At 36.9% G+C, this 16,834-nt stretch overlaps 1 protein-coding gene across 5 annotated transcripts in view; it reads right to left on the reverse strand.

Annotated features, from left to right (window-relative positions):
* Nucleotides 1–16,834, reverse strand: part of cobl (cordon-bleu WH2 repeat protein) — a 100,043-nt gene that overhangs the window by 9,968 nt on the left and 73,241 nt on the right. The window lies entirely within an intron of this gene.

Consider the following 16,834-nt stretch of genomic DNA (forward strand, 5'->3'; position numbering starts at 1 on the left):
AAGTTTTGTAAGGTACCTTTGTGCGCAAATGCTACCTGCGAAGTAATTGCCTGATAGGGCAACGAGGCAACAATTCAGCTGCCTAAGCTTTCAGACACAGCCACTAGAAATTTGATCAGGGTTTGAGCTAAACTCTGCAGGGCAGAGGGCCTCCAGGGCTGGATTGAGGGAACCATGGGTCAGTACTTCCAATTTGGTTAATTATGTAAAATGCTTCATCAAGTCCAAAACCAAAAGAACAGAATTAGTGCAAAACATGCAAGTACTCTCTGTTAAAGAGAGTGTTATGTTAATATTTAGAGCTTTGAAGAGCTGGAACTGGTGTGAAGCATTTAGAAGTGAATTTCACTGAATTTCACTCTTAAAAGGTTGTACGAACCCTGTAATAAATAATGTAAAAACATTCAAATATTTCAGCCACAATCCCATGGTTACAGTTAACATTACTACATTAAATCCATGGTGAATGCTGGTTATTTGTGGACTGAAAAGCCTTTTATAACTTGTTTGTTTATGGCACAATGTTTCTCCTGGTTTTCACGTCAGCGCTGTTTGATCTGATAACTATGGTTTACAACAGAGAAATCTGCGCCAAATTTGAATGCTTCTCACTAGATCTTGCAGCGATGTAATTAATACTGCGCCGCATTCAAACGCTTTCTCACTGGATCTCCCAGCGCTGTGTAGTAACAGTATTGCGTGATCGAGATCGGCTTGCGAGTAAACCTGTTCAGAGCTCGTGCTGTGCTGTTTAATATTGCTCTGAGCTGATAAAATCCGTGCCGCACAGCTCAGGGTTTTCAACTCTGTGCGTTTTGGCCGTTCATTTACACAATGTTTTGGTGGTCTGAAAACGCAAACTTTTGAAAACAGGTTTCAAAGTGCAAGTTTTTGAAAATGACACCCTTATCATCTCCGTGTAAACTGCAAAAACGCTTTTGGAGTTTGATGTTTTTCATATGGAACAGAAATGGCAGCTCTTGTCAGTTGGGCAACGTGGTGGTCCTGGATCATTTGTTGAAGCTTGTTAAGATGTGATCAATTAGTTATGTGAATGGACTGGTAGACAAAATGTTGGGTTGTTTAAATTGCAATTGTTTATTTTTGGATGTCATTCATTACAATGATTGTTTGATGTCTTCTTTTTGCGTATTGAATATTTGGTTAGTTAGCTAATGGCACTTGTCTTTTATCAGGTGTAAGGATTTGCTTTGAGAATGTAAAAGACCTTGTTTGGTCAAAAAATTGCAGTTTGTTAAAGTTTCATGGGAACAGATAAAGCAGTGCACTGGTTTTTTTTTTTTTTTTTTCATTACTTAGATTATAAAACGGACTAAAAAAAGAGACTTTGAATGAGCCATATCTATGGAAAAACCACTTAGAACAACTCAGCACCTTAAAGTTTTGCGAAGACAAACACAAAACCAAAATAATTTGGTTGCTCTTTTTAGGCCTAAACAAATGTGATCTGTATTTTCTCTGTTTCTTGTATATAAAAAACGAGACGGTGAATAAAATCAAATGGAATGTGGGTCATGGATTAACGCCAAACATAACAAACCAAACATAACTCACTTGTTCTCGAGAAACCGCTTGTGCAAATACGTGTGTTCCAACACTGTCCTATTCTTCAAACTGCTCTCTCTCTCTTTCTGCTGTTCCTTTATGACTTTAGCGCACTGATTTCTCTCTCATTCTCTAAACCCTAAAATCTCTCACATAATCACCTGTTATTACAATAAATGCAGATGCCTTTTTCAGGATATTAAAAACAGACCGAAGAGATGAGGGAGGTTTTAATTGAGGAACCTCAGGATGAACTTGGTGTGTTGTGAAAGTGTGTGTATGTGTTCAGGTTTGGTAGTTAAGTTGAAGAGAGGCCTGTTCCTGGATTCATTGTGACTCACAAGCTCTTTCCCAACCCTTTCCCAGCAGAGCTCATATATACGCCAGCTGCAACCACAGAGAGAGTTTACGTGCACACACACACACACACACACACACACACACACACACACACACACACACACACACTATCGATTAGTGGCACATGGCAACTTATGTCATTAGTAAACACTGTCACATCCACAAAATTAGACATTTTCTTGAAATCAGAGCGACACTACTAAGTCTGATATTGTTGAAATCTTGATTACAAACACAACCATGCAAAGATCTTACCACCAAGCCAACGCGCGTTGTGACAAATCATAGTGGTGTTCCTCTGTATTCAATCTTTGGTTTATTTCCAGAGCAATCTGGCATTAGATGCATACTTGCAACAGGAGCCATAAGAAGCATTTAATTAAATTTCTTAGTTACCAAGAAATGAATAGCACAAAGCAATGGCTTATAATAAATTGGAGTTATGTAATGTCCTGCAGTGAGGACTCACACTGACTACAGAGTTTAAGAAAATCCTTACAAATCTTCAATATTCAAAATGAGCAATAGGTTCATACTAGGGGTGTAACGGTTCTTGGTAAAAAATTATACCGTACCATTCTCCACCAACGGTTTGGCTGAGAGCATGCCGGTGCGTGCCTTTGGGGAATCTGACTCTGACAGTAGGCACGTTTCCATTAAAGATTTGCACAAAACTTTTGCGATTTGTTCTAAATATCGATAAAAAACTATTGTGAAATGACGCCGTTTCCATTAACCGATGTTATGCGACTAAAACGTCATTTTTTCCTCTTGCAATAAGTCATTCCAAAAATCGTGGCAATGGACGTTGGTAAGTTTATATATATATCACAGCCACGTACCGCATTAGACATTATTATTATTAATGGAAGGTGTAGGCGTGTTATCCAAGCATTAATGGCAAGGAAAGACCCTTATACTGTAAGCGGCACATGTGAGGTGTTTCTGGGTTTTTCTCACTCATTTCTGCTCCGAGGTCTTGATTGTGGCAAGAACTCTGTCTCGTATTCTGTCCAAACACACCGCGCCTTCCAAGTCAGGTGACGGTAAATGCACAAAAACTGTTTCCATTGCAGTTTTGCGAAATATTCCTTTTTCGAATTGCCTGAAAAACCACCTCATGCGAGCGTAAAAACTGTTTTGCGATAAATGGGAGTTTTTGCGAAATTGACGTGTTTCCATTGGCCGTATTTTCAATTCGCAATTTCAATTTGCGCAGTTTGAAGGGTAATGGAAACACGGCTAGTGAGGAAGGAGAGCATTCCGCTCAGCATGGCAGTGTGCGTATTTGTTCCCCATAGCGTCTTATCATTCGAAAGGGAACGTCTCGAGTTACAAATGTAACCTAGGTTCCCCGAGAACGAGAACAAGACACTGCGTCTCGCTGCCATGCTTTCGCTGTGCCTGCCACGGTTCCTTCAGAAGAAGAAGTGATTGACATGTTCCTCAGGCTACCTTTTATACTCACGGTCGCACTGGTAGTGACGTCATAGACTGTCGTCGGCCAATACAATTGTCGCGTTTAGACACGTGCTTCAGACCACGGTCACGCTGAGGGTTTCTCCATAGCATCTTATCAGATGCAGTGTCTCGTTCCCCTTCTCAGCGAACCTAGGTTACATTTGTAACCAGAGACGTTTTATGTCGTACAATAAAACGTGAAAATATCTTTATCTTGTGATCACCACAGACCTAATTTCAGGCTTTTAACCATATTCCTTTGTCCATATATATTGACTTTGTGACGATGGAACCGGAAATGCTAAAATGCAAACTGTCTATCATTTCCTGTTTTATGCTTTATTCTGCATGTTAATGCAAATACAAAGTTGTGTGAAGTGACAAAGGTTTTCAGATGTTAATAATATTTTAACAAAACCTCTTTACTGCTTTTTTTTCCCTAGGAAATAATAATAAAATTGTATGGCAAACTATTAAGTTTTCAAGAATTCTATTCTTTTAATAAGGCTTTTTCTTTATTATGAAGGACAATTGTATATACCTATTAATTTACGCAAAATATCCAAATTAATATTAATTCAGCAAAATTTTAAAAAAAGTATATATTCAGACCTGCAAACTCGCATGAGGTGAAAAAAGTGACATGTTTACGAAGTAAATTGTTGTAGGGGGTCTGGGGGGATATTGTCCCTCAGGATATTTTTTTTGTTTGTCATTTTAACATGTAAAAAAAGCATTCTAGTGCACTCTGACAAGAAAATAAAGGTAAAAGACAACATTTGCTTAAAAAAAAACAAAAAAACATTAACATGCAGAAATGTTTCTTTGGGTTTGTTCTTCACAGAGCTGCGAAGGAGGAAGTGTACAGGGCAGCGTCATACAGAGAGGCAGGATTATGGTCACATAAGGTGATTGACAGCTGTGTAGACCGAATGAGCGCAGCTGAGGTCATAACTGACGCAAAACCCAGAAAAGAACAGACAGCACACTGTGTACGCCGGTTTAGCTCTTCAGATCGCATAATTCACTGTGAAATTAATAGTTAAATTGTATTCTGTATGATGAAATATTTTGCAAACATGTCATAATCAATATTTTTCCAAATATGCACTTTGCTCTAAATGCAGCGAGCCTTAACAGACGCTGTCTGGTGCATGTATGTGAACACAAATAAACCGGAGCAGGCGTGTGTGATGATATTCTATTCAAAATATAACAAATTACAGATTGATTATTTTGCACTCCTGACATAAATTAAAAAATGAATGTCACTGCAACCCAGTTTTATCATAAACAGTGGTCAAATATTGAAGCTGGAGTCTTTAATCTTTCTAATGATACTCAGTTTGTCTCAAACAAGTAAGAGTGTGATGTTTTAAAGTGCAGTGAATTTTGAACAACAAAAATCTGGGGCCGTCTGCAAACTTTGTACGTGAAGGGGTTAACTTAACCCATGTAGTTACCTTACATTACTCAATCCTTTTGTGGGTAAGTACACTGTGAGTACATTGAAAGTGCACGCAATAAAAAAATGCAACCAAAAAGTGCAATGTCATTGACCTGTATGTCAATTCTCATATCTCCTGGAGACTTATCCAGCCATATTATATTTACTGTACTGGTATTACTTCAGTGAACCATGTTGTAATTGTTGAGCTAAGGCCCCTCCTTAAAAATCCTCACAGATAATGAATGACATATGTCATGTAATGCCATAAAACTCCTGACTAATCCTGTATGAAATGGGATGACAACCTCTAAGTGCAACCACCTCACAGCTAACATCACAAGAGATGCTAATTGTTATCTAAATTATAAAAGCTTTGAAGTGCAGACACATCTCAAATCATTTAATAAGAATATGTCACACAGACACTTAAAGACAAACATAAAGTGCACAAAATCTGAAAAAGTTTTGTCAGTTATATTTGGGGGCAAATCCATCAATCAAAAAGCACTTAGCAGTCATGCTAATTTAAAGCTGAGCAAGTGTAAACAAAGACATTCTTGTTATTGATTGTGTTCTTGTTGACCTTCCTAAATCTGTGGTTAACTTACCCATAAACACAAAGATAAACATGGTGGAAAAAAGGAGCTAGTAATGTTGGGTTAAACAAAACAGAAACATACATTTTCCTTCTAGAGCAAACCAGCATGCAACAATGTAAAACAAGACTCGTTTCTTGTATATCACCTGTGTGCATGAGGTTTGAAAAATGTCATTGACTTGTGAACATTACATCACATTCTTAATCCCTCAAACCATTTTAAAATATCAATTTAAGCTGTTAAACAAACGTAAATAAAGAACAGCGCTCCAGGACTGTAACTCTGACCATGCTGTATGGTTTCATTCCTTCATCTGACTTCTCAAGCTAATCAGTTGCAATACAAAAAGGCGTATATTTACAGACAAATAAAAAAGTGCTTGAGTCTCACATCTTGGCTTTCTGTAAGCTTTAGGGAACTAAGCATAGCGGGCAAGCAACAAGAATAGTGTGGAAGAAGATAGACGCAAATGAACAGAAACCCATCAGGCAGAGGAAGGCGAAAGGTGAAAGAGAAAAGGTGAAGAAGGGATGAACGTCAGTTCACCGGCGTCCAGAGCGCAGCGAGACAGGTGCACAGCAGTAGACTGCAGAAGAAAAAAAGAGAGGAAAAAGCAAATATTGCTTAATTATAATGTAATATTTAGTGTATACTGCAACATTCTGAAGCCTCTAAAAGCCCTTGCAAGTTGCAAGCACCCCTAACTGTAATAAAATCAATGTAACACAGCCATGAGTGGTGTATTGCTTTTGTTAAATGGCTTTATCTATGTGATAATCAAAATAAAAATAGTTCACTGACCTGTCTGTAGACTGTTTAGTCACCAAGCAACTTGGTGCATTAATACAGAATTCAATTGGGTCAGCAATCAAAAATGTGTGCACAATCCAGCCCCACACAGACACATGCACATGCACACACACACACACACACACACACACACACACACACACACACACACAAAAAAAGATAAATAAAATAAAATAGAAAAACAAGCAATTTTTGGGACTGACAACTGCATTTAAATGCAGCAGTGAATCAGCTAAATTATCCTTCTGAGTTACTCCAAAAATTGCAATGATTGGCATAGTGGTAACCACAACATTTTGAACTTGCCCCTATAAAACCGAAACATGAATGCCAGCATTTTAACGGTCACCGGGATTTGGCCAAGAAAGAAATGTTCCTGGCTCAAAATATTTTGTTGATCCTGGAACAACATTCCTGTATGAAAATGCAGTCCTAACCCTTTCCCTAACACTACCCAAAACCTATCCCTAAAATCTATGGAAGCCCATTTCCACCACACTTGAGTATGAGAAATGAGAAACTTTACCATAATTATGACTTAGTATTTCATTATATTGAGAAACTTTCTCATAATAACGACTTAGTATTTCAGAATAATAAGAAACTTCCTCATAATAATGATACACTTTCTCATAATAATGAGAAATGTTCTCATAATAATCAGAACATTTCTCGTAATTATTACTTCTATGTATGTGCAAAACTGCGGAGTGGCACGTTATCGACATCCGCTGATCAAAGTCATGTAAATGCGAGAACACAAAGTCAGTGAAATCTATAATAATTAGATGAGTCAGATACTTTCATTTTTGGTACTTGCCTATACCGATACCTGTATTTTCACTGCATTTGTAATTATTAAAAATATTGGATAGAGAAACCAAAAGAATATGAATCATATAAGTTTGCTTAATTTGTTAAGCATATATATTTCCTTCAGTTATTTCTATGCTTAAGCATGTTAAAATGTATTGAATGAGCGTCTGTTACTTTTACTCTTCATTATATTGCTCTATCATATTTTATCTATCATTTAATTGCACAGCACATATTTAGAGCTACTCCAGCAGGACTCAGTGAGGATTGGGTCAGTGGTTCAAATGTTTAGATATCAGTAAAATATCACAATTCTCTATTCCAATTTTCATATTACAGTAAAAAAATACTAGCCTAATTAATGTACATTTAAAACATTGTAAGCTGTCAGTAATAAAATAAGAACAAATAATCAAATTACAAATAGCACAAATAAATAAAATAAAACAAACAAGGCTACAAATTAAAAAACAAACAAACAGTGTTTTGGGTGGTTTTCAGGTAGGTCTAACAGTAGCTAGTTTTCATCATTTGAATAAAGTAATCAAATGTGAAGTAAAACTGCATATATAATATATGGGGAACCACTAGTTATACATAAATCACATAACAGTTCATGTTTTATGGATCCATTTACTTAATTTATAGCCTTCTTTTTTATCCCCATTATACTGTCTGTTGTCTGTGTTTCTTTGTGTGGACACAAACACTGTACACTGCTACGTGGTATCGGTTGCTATTATTGGAGCATTTTAATGAGTACGAGTATGAGTATCAGAGCACAGTATCAGGCCCGATACCGATACTGGTATTGGTGCATCCCTAATAATAATGATTAAATAAAAATTAATGATACATTATCAGTTAATGAGACGGGCTGTCATAATATATCTTTTATTCATTTATAAATCTATATAGTATATATTTTATTCAATAGAAGTCTATGCGAAATGCATGTTATATTAACACATAAACCAACACACTGAAGAAGGCCTGCAAGCCGAAACATCTGTTGTATTATTCCCCTGTGAAAACTGTGAAATAAAGTGACTAAAAGGATTTAGAATTTTGATTTGTGTGTATTTGAGTTGTGCCAAGTTTATTTGTATAAAGCATTTCACCCACGCCAGTGATTTTAGTTTTGCTTTCTCTGTCAGTGCAAAATCAAATATAGCCTAAATGTCTATATGTCTAAATGTGGAAGATAAAATTCGCTCTTCAGACCTTTTACAACAAGTGTTAGTTGCTTGGAACATCAGGAGAAAGCATGACGATATTAGAAAAGACATGGGGCCCTATCTTGCACCCAGCGCAATTGACTTTGTACACCGACGCATGTTTCATTCCTATTCTGCACCCGCGCAAAGCGCGCTTTTCCCTCCACAGAAGCACGTCGCTAAACTAGGGAATGAACTCGCGCTCCCTGGGCGGTTCAGCACAAAAAAGGAGGCGTGTTCCGGCGCAAACAATCCCTGGTGCTATTTTACTGTTCCATAAAACAATTGTGCCACTGGCCAGAAAAAACCTAGTCTAAAGTCAGTGGCGCGTTGCACGTTGTTCATTATGCTATTTTAAGGGCGCATGCTTGACCATAATGTATAGCGTGCACAACGCGCATACACTTTGATTCTCGAATCTACACAGAAGCAGCAGTTTTCATTTTTGCAAATCATATTATTACAAACGATAGATAAATAGACAGATAGATAGATAGATAGATAGATAGATAGATAGATAGATAGATAGATAGATAGATAATTTATTATAAAAGCATACATCTAGCTCACACATTTACCCACATTATTATATACCTGTTTAACCGAAGCTAATTTGGGTGTTTCTCCATCCCCAATGTCACTTCTCTCTCTTTTACGGCCGTGACGAGAGCGTTGCTCTCCTCGCCTGGCAAATCCGTCGTTATAATAGCAATACGCCAAGGAAAAAGCGTGTCTGCTCTTAAAGGGAATGTGAGATGATGCTCTGATTGGTTTATTTCACGTTACGCCCAAACCACACCTATGAATAATGAAGCTACTTCAGACCAACCCCTTTTAGATTTGCGCCGGGCGCAAGAGTCATTTATCCCGCCGGGAAAATAGCAACAGCGCCGAGACCCGCCCACAAAGTTACTTGCGCTTTGACACTTGCGTTTCAGATCGTTAAAATAGGGCCCAAGGTCTCTTTCATGTCCCAAGGTCCTTCTTAAAGTGCAGAGCCGCAGGCTATATGATGCATCTTTGTGGGGAAATATAAAATGAATGTTTTTCAAATAATATTTAACTTTCTTATATTATGTAGGTTACCATTGTTTACTGATATTTATTTCAATGTTTTACAGGCTGTAGTGTGTTGTTTCACTGATGGAAGTGCTAAAATAAACACATGTTTGTTACGAAATGGATGTTTGTTTATTTCTTTTTCATTTTGTTTATATTTCAAAATGTATTTAATTAAGGTACCACGGTAAAAAACAGTCATCATCACAGCCCTAAGAAGATATACTGATAATTCAGCATTCATTTTATTTAATATGATAGAACTTTGTAGATTACGCTGATTTTAACAAAAACAACTGTTTTGCAGAACGCGACATGTTTGCTGTGTTCTCGCATTTACACCGTCTGACTAGTGGATGTCGCTAACGTACCTCTCCCTTCTGCTCAGCTGCTTGCATAGAAGTAATAATTATGAGACATTTCTTGATTACGAGAAACTGAGTCATTATTATGATAAAGTTTTCCATTATTATGAGAAACTTTCTCATAATGAGATACTAAGTCATATCAATGAGAAAGTTTCTCATTATTATGACTTACAGAATCATATTTTTTACTCAAGTGTGGTGGAAACAGGCTTCAATAAAAATCAGAGGGAAATGACAGGTGAATAACACTGATGTAGGAGTACCAATTATTAGTAAACCACCGTCAATTGATGCAGCATGCTTTGATAAGGTCATCATGAAATCAAAATTGACACTATTTACTTTGTAAGCGCACATTAATGGTACAATATGTAAGAATTTTGTATCAAAATATCCAAAAACCACTTGCACAGTGTTATATATTTCTTTAAATTGTGTACTTAAATTATCATTATTACAATATTGTATATACTACTGTCATAGTAACCATAGCGACAGAAGTGGACAACTGCGGAACATCTAGCAGCACGCTGTTGTTATATCGTTCAAACATTATGGACCATGGCGAGCAGACTTTTGGACAAAAGTAGAAATAAAACGAGGATCAATATCGGCGTGGCGTTTTCGAGATGCCGAGAGCTCCACGTCCCGACAAACTTTGACTTGACACTGAGCTTCACGAGTCACGACTTGACAGAGACGCCGCTCTTGCATGTACTTTATTAGACAGGTGAGCAAATGTACATAAAACAAATCAATGTTATATAGCTCAACATGATGAAATGTTAGAATATGATCAGTATGTTTTTCTAATGTTGATCTAGCTTACTGCTAGTCTCATACAGCCATAGTACACATAGAATAATATTATAACTTTCAACACACTCAAATGCAGTTTAGTATGATAGTGTAGACCAAGTGAAACAGCGCTGTGTTACCTCACAATTTTAATTTGTTATAAACCTGACCAGTTTGAGTATTAATTCAGCACTTGCGGGTAAGTTCGGTAGAATGAAATCTATTAATTCCTTTATATCTGCGGGACTCACGTGTGGCGCTGATATCTGTCTCTCATTGGCAATCACAACCTGCTTCATTCCACAGTCATGTTAAAAATCATGAATGTATTCGCTCATCCATAAACATTATTAGATCCATTGGCATGATGACAAATTCTATGATTCCGCTTATTCACTGTGTCATCAATCTAGGCTACACCTTCGTTATTGTAAGAGGTTAGCGACCCCTAGCGCGAAAAAAAGACATATTGTGGCTTTCTTATTACAGACTGCAAGGCTGGTGAGAGAAAATACCGTGGCAAGAGCTACTGTAGCATAAAAATTTGGTAAATCAAGATTCAAATATCTGTTTTTATGGTTTTGTTTTAAGTTAATCCATTTCTAAACTGTATGAGTGCACTGGAGTGTTTATATCATGCGACATACTAAGCGTATTATTTAATATACAAAGGGAAGGGCTACACAATAATATTAAGTCTAATGTTTATTTACGAGGTTTTTCAATGAGTCGAAAGTCAATTGAATAAAATTTTAGAGACAGAACAATCCATTTTATAACTATTCACATTAGGGCTGAACGCTTAATCGTAATCGAATCACAATCGTGATTTGAAACGTTGCGATTAGCTTAAATCGCAAAAGGCTGCGATGTGGATGCGATATGAAAAATATGACCCAGAGCAAAAGCATGACTGTCCTCTTTGTGTGGCAGTCTTACTAACTGAGTGAGCGCACCTCTGTGCTACCCCAAAGAAGCAAACCATCTATTGGATAGAAAGTAGTGTTCATTTCATTAACGTGACGAAAAATGTTCGTTGACGACCTTTTTTTCCATGACTAAGACAAGACGAAGACGAGACGATACCAACATCGTTAAACGATAACTGTGACTAAATAAACATGCAATATCGTTGACGAAAAAAGACAAGACTAAATGTAGTTAAAAAAATAGAAACTTGACCAAAATCACTTTGTTTTTGTCAGAAAAAAAAAAGAGATGAGAAAAAAATTACAGACTGTTTTTAACAAGCCGCTTCGAGCATTCATGCTTGCGGTTGCCAGATTTTAACAATTTAAATCCTCCAATCAAGTTTTTCTGTTAAAAGAACACGTTTTCTACCCGGTGTTTTACTTAATTTTTGTAATCTGGCAACCATGCGCACGCGCTCTCTCTACACTGCTGAAGAAGCGCGGATGATCTGAAAACAGACAAACAAGAAACCTGCAGTTTAGCGATCTCCATCAGAGATTTTCTGCTTAAATTAATTAAGTGTCATTCAGTCGGTCTGTGTTCTGTCATGAGCTGCTTGCGCTGTTTGCTGCGACTAAATCTGCGATCAAACCTTTTCAGTGATGAACTGCAAAAAAATCCAAACATGGATCTCGAATATAGCCTATTGATTGTGGTTGTGGTTGCTGAATAACTGCATGGTACTCTGTATGACAATAAGTCTTTTTTTTTGCTGTTGATTTAATATAAAAACATTTAAGTAATTTGAATTTATTGGATTACTAGGAATTTCACTGTTTTAATTTTTGAGAGAAGTTTCTTGTTTTACCAGTAGGCCTATATGATAAATAGCCTATACTAATCAGGAAACTAGATGAGGTAAAATAAACCATGTGTATTAGTTGACATTCTCTTGATTTGTGCTTATAGGTGAAAGTGCAAGAATTATGATGAAATGTTAAAATACATTTCTCAAATGACAACAATCGTTATGATTATAATTTTGAGCAAAATAATCAGGATTATCAATTTAACCATTATGCAGCATGACGAAAACTAGACAAAATGCTCAGACATTTAGTCGACTAAAACTTGACTAAACAAAAACAGGACATGGTTGACTAAATATGATAACTAAAAAGTACATTTGACACAGGACTAAGACTAAATAATAATAAAAAATAGCTGACAAAATGAACACTAATAGAAAGGCACACTACATCTTCTAGACTACAAGGTAGTGGAGGAGTCTAAAGTTAAAGGCATGTTGTACTCCTTTAATTTAGAGTGTGTGCTCCACACTATTGAGAATATTGAGCTGAAGCTTGACTTTACATAATTAAATTGCAAATCAAATCGTAATATCTGTCAGAAAAATCGTAATTAGATATTTTCCCCGAATCGCACAACCCTAATTCAATTTAATTTAGACAACAGAACACACACACACACACACACACACCGGATGTCCCTGTGTGAATTAAACGGACGTAAATTAAAATTTGCTGCTTTGTTGTTACAGTGTGAGGTCTTCCTTACCATGTAACCGGTTTTCACTTCTAAGTTAACAGGTAGGCCTACATTAAAATGTTTTGCTTCTTCTAATCTAAGAAAGTACAGGAATGAACATAACATCAAGTCTTGGCAATAGAGAGACTGTGTCAGTAGAACTCAGCAAAAAAGCATGCCAAATGATTCAGCTGTGCCAAATATTAAATATGCATTTTGTGAAAACATTGCAAACCAGAGTTCTGCTCTTTAAAGAGAATGACTCATTTGTATCCAAACAGAAGTCCAAAATGTTTAATATGACCTCTTACTGGATGAAGTGGTTTGCCATCACATCAATCTCTCATCAAAGATAGGCAGAGTAAATGGGAAATGATATGTGTTGAAATGAGAACTTCCTTCTGAACCTGTTATAACAAGGACAGTGTGAACCATGAACTTATGGGAAATGAGTCACTGATCAGTCTTCACAGAATTACTATGTGCAGACACACACTAAGTTGACATCTAAGGAAAAGCAAAAAGGGATATCTTTAACCATAAACACATTGAGAAGCTTAGAAATGAAAAAGAGAAACCAAGCTAAAAGGAAAAAAGTGAGGGTCTACATTGAGGCAGCACATCTGTAGGAGACGAATTCAAGAAAAAAAAACAATTGATGAAAAAATATTGTCAGACAAAAAAGCAGAGAGCTTTAAAGAGGGTCTGAAGTTAAAAGTATGGGACCTACACTGAGGGGTGATCTGTACATGATTGTAAGAGGCATCTTGGAAGTCCTCCCTAAAGGAAGGGGAAAGGTTGGAGGTGACCTGGGACACTCAAAATTGCCAGTATCTCTTGTCACGGTATTTTCTCTCACCAGCTTTGCAGTCTGTAATAAGAATTAAAGCGTGAACCAGAAAATGCATCTGACTTCAGTGTTTGTCTCGTTTTTCTTTTAGCAATTGATGGCTAACACCTGTCTATGTTAATAATTATGTGAGTGTGATGCTCTTTAGCAGTGGGATACTCCTATTCTGTCGTTACATATAGCTAGTCTGTTACTCAGATACATCAGCATTTTTTTAGTCCAAGAACACTCAGCTCCAATAAAAAAAAAAACTCCCTGAATGTTTTTTCACCCGTTTGAGTAATCCACCTAATTAGAATACTGGGCTAATTACCAAACACTTCAATGAATAAATAAACTGGGTTAGTTTAGGGGTAGAAAACAGAGATATTGAGCCAGAACCTCTTTCCAGTACTGGTTTGATGATATTCAAAGGACATTTGCAGTTCCTCTGTATGCATAACCTAAACCATAATTCTCTCTTTAAAGATGCATTTTCTCTTTAGAAGAATGAAATCTGAAATATGCTGTTTGCTTAAGCATTGATGTCCTGTGTTGCATAAGAGTGAATGCTTAATACTCTCTGTTCAAACAGGAAAGAAAGGACATAGAAAGGACAAAGATCACGTTGAAGAAGCTACAGAGTTCAATAACTGAGCACAAAGGTGCACTAGTCAACTATACCAAGAGCACAACACTGGCCTGCATACGACTACCATTTACTCCTGAAGAATGATTGAAAGCATCTAAACAGTTTACTAGTTAACTGATTGCAAAGTAACAACATCAAGGTTTTTAGCCAAATCTGGAGGGTGCGTTCAAATCACTGGCCAGTGGCCACATCACAGAGAGTAAAACATGGTGGTAACAGCATCATGTTGTGGGTCTGCTTTTATTAGCAGCGAGTGGACGTGTTATTAAATAGAACAATGACTTTTTAGAAAGTTCATCTCTAGGACAATGATCCCAAGCACAAAATCAAAGTATCACTGGAGTGTCGAACAAAAAGGCGAATGTCATAAAATGGCCCAGTCAAAGCCTTGATCTTCATCCAAATTAGAATCTGTGGCTCTTCTGAAACAGTTTTATAAATGCCTTTCGACCAACCTGAACAAACTAGAAGAATACCCAAAATAAGCAAAAAATACACAAAAACAGCAGATGATTGTCCAATATCATTGTCCAATATTTTGTGCATGTACCACAAAAGACTGTCATTGCTGCAAACAGTGACCTTACCATATTACAATGTGTTTGCACGCAGTTTTAATCAATCTACATTAGTATTTTGTATAGTTCAGATAAAGTTTCTGTCTGTCTCTTTGTCTATACAAAACACAATGCATAAACTAATATTTGAAGCATTAAAATACACGTCACTTCTGTCTTTTGGAGCAAGCGCTCAAAACCATGGCCAGTTGTAGTCCGGTTATACATGCTGGATGAAGCGGAACTCCAATCGCCTTTTCAGGTCTGTTAGTCCAACTTCTCAAAATCTGTACTGATTTCAGTTAGATAAAGCGTTTACATGACATTAAAAAAAAAAAAAAATGCTTTTAGTCCGTGAACATTTAAAGTGCATGTAAATGCATTTACTAGGGGGTTGAATACTGAAGCGAACAACACATATCAGTGTTCTGTTTTTTGTTCAATCAATTTTCTATTTTTTAACATACTGCACTGTAACATTTAAACAATCAGTTAGTTTCAGTTTTTTGGAACAAAATGCCAGTGTTCGGAGATTGGGGTAAGGGTTTTGCAATGCCCTGTATACATTATCAATGTTATATACAAAGCACAACTTATATACAAAGCACACAGAGACTGAGGTAGTCAGCTTATGAGTCATTTGGATGTACCGGAATAAATCAAGGAGCAGAACAACATGAGTGGAGTTACATCAGTCATGACGTGACATCTAAATGTTTACTCATTATCTTGTCCCTCTCCTGTGGAGGTTATCTTGAAGCCAGCAGGAGTTTAAAGAGAAACAATGTTTGTGGGGTGTTTTGAGAACTGATGGGACAGCATTCAGTAAGTAATCAGTCTCAGTAATGCCAGTTCAGCAGCTAACAGAACAAAAGCTCCATTCAATTACTATAGGATACGTGTCCACTCATGCTGTTGTTATATGTATTTATTACACGGCTCTGTGGAATACTTGATTCTGATTGGCCAATCATGCCATCCAGTGGTATGTTATTACCAGATAACAACCACTCAAAACAGATAACACAGGCTCATCCGGGTTGTCAGCAGCACTATACGCTTGCAAGGAACGGTTTTTCTTCATGGAAGTTTTGCTTTTGGTTAGCTAATAAAATATTAAAACTCAGTCGAATCAATATTTTGTGTACAGTTATTTAAAGGGATACTCCACCGTTTTTTCATATTAAACTATGTTATTCCCTTAACTAAGACGAGTTGATACATACCTCTCTCGTCTCAATCGTGCGAGCACTCAATCGCTCTGGCGCGCGGCGACACTTTGATAGCACTTAGCTTAGCCTAGTTCATTCATTAGGAACCAAACAGAGATGAAGCTAGAAGCGACCAAACACCTCCACGTTTTCCCTATTTAAATACAGTTACACGAGTAGTTACACGACCAAGTATGGTGACACAAAATAAAACGTGGCACTTTTCTAAACGGGTAAAAAGGATAACTATAATTTATGGCGGAATAGCACTTGAAGTTGGGAGCACTTCGACTCTGCGCAGTAAAAATGAATGAACTAGGCTAAGCTAAGTGCTATCAAAGTGTCGCCGCGCGCCAGAGCGATTGAGTGCACGCACTGAGACGAGAGAGGTATGTATCAACTCGTCTTAGTTAAGGGAATAACATAGTTTAATATGAAAAAACGGTGGAGTATCCCTTTAATTATGCCATCCAGTATCGTGGACTCACTCTCTCTTGTTTCATACAAACGCAGCTGCTGCCATTTTGTGACAATTGTTTTGTACAATGTTGGATTATAGGATAACAAACAGGTACGATTTTAAAACAATCTGAAATCTGTTTAATCTGAAATCAATATCTC

The sequence above is a fragment of the Squalius cephalus genome, assembly GCF_949319135.1.
Source record: "Squalius cephalus genome assembly, chromosome: 15".
NCBI lineage: Eukaryota > Metazoa > Chordata > Actinopteri > Cypriniformes > Leuciscidae > Squalius > Squalius cephalus.